Below are 3,825 nucleotides of genomic sequence, written 5' to 3'. Positions count from 1 at the left end.
GGAAGCACAGTATAAAATATAAAAGGACTACCATGAATGTTTACTTGCTGACTGGAAATTATTCCTACAGAAAGGAAAATAAAGTTTTTGTTCTCAGTCCCTATATGTGTAGAATGTTCTATTACCATATTTTAGGAACGCTGTACAGTCATGACTCTTCTACTTACCTGCCTACTGGAGGTCAGTCTGAATCTATTATACATATGTGTGTCAAATACAGATCTTACTGGGTTTTGGGGTTTTTTTTTTCCCCGCTGAAATAGAATAGCAAAATGACTGGTGCTTGTCTATTTTCATAAGGAGTTTGTATGCACAACCATTAATGTCGTTTCTTCCCCATTCCTCCTAAACTCTTTACACTGTATGCAGAACATCCCATACAGTGTGCTAACTACCAAAATAATTATAAATAAGAATCTATAAATTATCGTCTGTTTGATGGGCATTCTTAGAAAATGGACCTTTTGGTTATTGTATAAGAGTCAGCTCAGAATATTTACATTTACAGTCCTACCGTCCCCCACCCACCACAATCACCACCACCACCTTGCCTTCTTATGAGGTCTGGTCCCCATGGATATTATGTCCCAAATTAGTCATCACTGGTCCAAGAACTTGATTGCTGCAGTCAGTCTTGGTTGGACCAGGTAGGAGAGACTGGAAACTGGGATGTGTGGTTTTTTTTTTTTTGGTTTTTTTTAAAAGCCACCTCCTTAAAGGGGCTCCATCAGCAAAATCATGCTGATAGAGCCCCACATATGCGTGAATAGCCTTTAAAAAGGCTATTCAGGCACCGTAAATGTTATATTAAACTACACTTCCCCCCCCCCCAAATAGCCTTTTTAAAGGCTATTCACGCATATGTGGGGCTCGATCAGCATGATTTTGCTGATAGAGCCCCTTTAAATGTAATATCTTTACATCTATAGTGCCATATACAGCATTCTAATCACTTTACATGTTTAGATCCCTTCTGAACTTGTTTCCTCCCTGCTCAGACATGTGGCACTCGCATAATCGTGCACCTTTGCTTCTACTTTTGTAAGATGCCAGTTAACAAACTTCCTTCTAACAAATCCTGTCTGCTTGTGTTTTAGTTCTGTTTTTAACAGAATGAGAGTCCAGTACTCTACACATTTACAGGTTGCAAATCTATTCATGCCTAACCCTGTAGAGGGTGTTTGAAGTTCTGCTTTCAGCTGAAAAGCAGGTATAATATCTCACTTTTTATGTAGTCCAGGTTGTGTAGCACACAGAGCATTGTCATTTCTAGCAAACTAGCAGAGATTCCTGCAGCAGTTGCCAATAGTTTAAGCCCAGCATTGCCTAGACTGGATAATTTATTCATTTTCTCTGGGAGGAGCAGGATTAGATATGTGCAGGTTGGATTTAACAATGTAACCACATACATATATCTTGAAACTGGGGAGAAATAACCTGAAGGGGATAAGGGACCTAAAACATTATAGCCAGCAAGGAAAACCACAGAACTAACCTAATTTAAAAAATAATAAAAAATTAGACCGTATAATTCATTCCAATACTTTACCTTGTGATTTATACAGTTTTATAAAGTTTCCTACTCCACTGTGGAGTTTATTGTACAGGAGCCACTATGGAGAGTATACTACTAAGCGGGGGCCACTGTGGAGCATATTCTACTGTTTGTGTGCATAGTTATATATAATATATTATAATATATAAATGCCACAAAGCATGAAGAATTCATTCTTGTCCTGAAGCTTTCCCTGTGTGAATAAAGTGGTGATAAATGGAGGGGATTACAATACTACAGCCAAAGGAAAAGGTTGGGTGAGATCTAGCAGACGAAAGATGGCGGCTGAGTGTTTTAGTGGGTGATCTAAATAGGGAAATCGGGAGGGGGAGGTGGTGTGAGTCAGCACTAAGTGAAGCTCAGTGCATTATGCTAGGAAAATGCAGGAAGTTGAGAATGTAAGCAAATGCAGAGCATGCCGGGAGCTCACAAAGAACCCCAGAAATCACTCAAAACAATGACCTAAAAGTATTTGGGTGCACTATTAATAGCAGAACTACCTTTAATAACAGACTACTAGGTCCTAGTTCTGTCTGGTATTCTGGCTCCTATTAAATGAATAGGGCTCTGGAAGCAGGGGCAACACACAGATGACTTCTGTGCACAGCCGTGCTACTCAATCATGACTGGCATCCAGCACACGTCAGTGTGCTATTATCCTAAGAACTGGGTTCACTGGCCTTGAAATGCTTCTGCTTCAGATATCAATACCTACTCAAGTAACCCTTCCTATATTGTATTCTCATTGCCCAGAAATTTGCATCTGATCCTCCCTACATTAAAGATCTTGGAATTTCACTGACTGACCAAGGCTGGGATAAAATTCTTATCTTAAAAGGGTTATCCAGTTTCTGAGATTGATGGCTTATCCTTAGGATATGCTATCAATATTAGATCTGCAAAACCCAGGACACCACCGATCACCAGAACAGAGGCCTGGCAGTCCCATTGAAGCCTATGGATCAGCACTGCAGTACCTACACTCACCACTTCAGTTTGTATGGAAAGTGAATGGAGTGACTCTCCCATGCTGGCTTGGCACCGGTAATCTGCTGGGGTCCCAAGTGTTGGACCCCATAGATTTAATATTGATGGCCAATCCATCAAATGAATAGTACAGGAGAGTATATGAAACATTGTTATATATTTTATTTAAAAAAAAATGCTTTGTTCTTCAATTAGCAGGCTGTTAGTTTCAACATAGAAGTCTATGGAGATGGATGGGGAGCAGCTAGGCTACTGGAAAATACATGCATATATTGCAGCTGTTAAGCTCAGCTACCTCAATAACTAAGATTGACTACTAAATCTAGTAAGATAATCCTCTACTACTGTAGAGACTGAGGCAATAAATCATGTACTAGCAGAAAGCAGCCTCCTTCTCCCCCTTCCCTTTCCAAATAGGTAACAATGTTTTGAACTTTTGACTCACAAACCACTAAAGCTTTGTATGTGCGACTATCATAATTTTATAGACAATCATCTTGGCTATCTCTTAAATAAATTTGATTTGCAGCTATTTACTGTATCATAAGCCGTGTAGATTCTTGTCATGTAACTACATTGTTACCGTTTTGCTCTTAAAAATATGTTTGTTTTTTTGTTTAGTATTTTGTATATCCAGCTTTGGATTTCAACACTGCCTGAATCCTTCTGGGCATATTCAAGCATGTCTCAACCAAAATCGTATTCCAGGTCACTCCTACAGGTTCTCAATGTTGGTGCATACTGGTTGACTCACTTGGGTATGAATATAGCTTTTTCTTCAATTCTCACAAGTGTGCAATTGGTTTAAGATCTGGGGACCAATCCAGCAACTCTACTTCACTGTCAATGAACCATTTCTTCTCTAAACCTGTTGTCAGCTTTGGGTCATTGTCCTGCTGGAACACTATGTTGTCCCTCTCATACCCATAGTATTTGAACGTACGAAGTATCTTCTCTTGTAGGATACTCACATACAGCTCAGCAGTGAGACCACAATCGATTCTGGTCAAGTATTCAACGCCTTTGGCTGTGAAAAACCCCATATCAGGCTTTCTCCATCAAACTTGACAGTTCCTTTAATTCGTCAATCAGTTTGCCCCATTTTCCCTTGTTTCTTCCAGAGATTTGCATCCATAAAAACCCGGTCTATTGACTTTTATCTCATTGTTTCAAATCACACATTGCCAATCTACTAGTTTCCAAGCCAGCGCTTGTTCTGACGATATTGAGGTTCTACACCTTTCTTGTCACTATTACGAAGCATACGAGCCACCTCCACTGCC

The sequence above is a fragment of the Leptodactylus fuscus genome, chromosome 3 (genome assembly GCF_031893055.1).
Source record: "Leptodactylus fuscus isolate aLepFus1 chromosome 3, aLepFus1.hap2, whole genome shotgun sequence".
NCBI classification, from domain to species: domain Eukaryota; kingdom Metazoa; phylum Chordata; class Amphibia; order Anura; family Leptodactylidae; genus Leptodactylus; species Leptodactylus fuscus.
The sequence above is the reverse complement of the archived record's forward strand: the minus strand, read 5'-3'. Positions refer to the sequence as shown.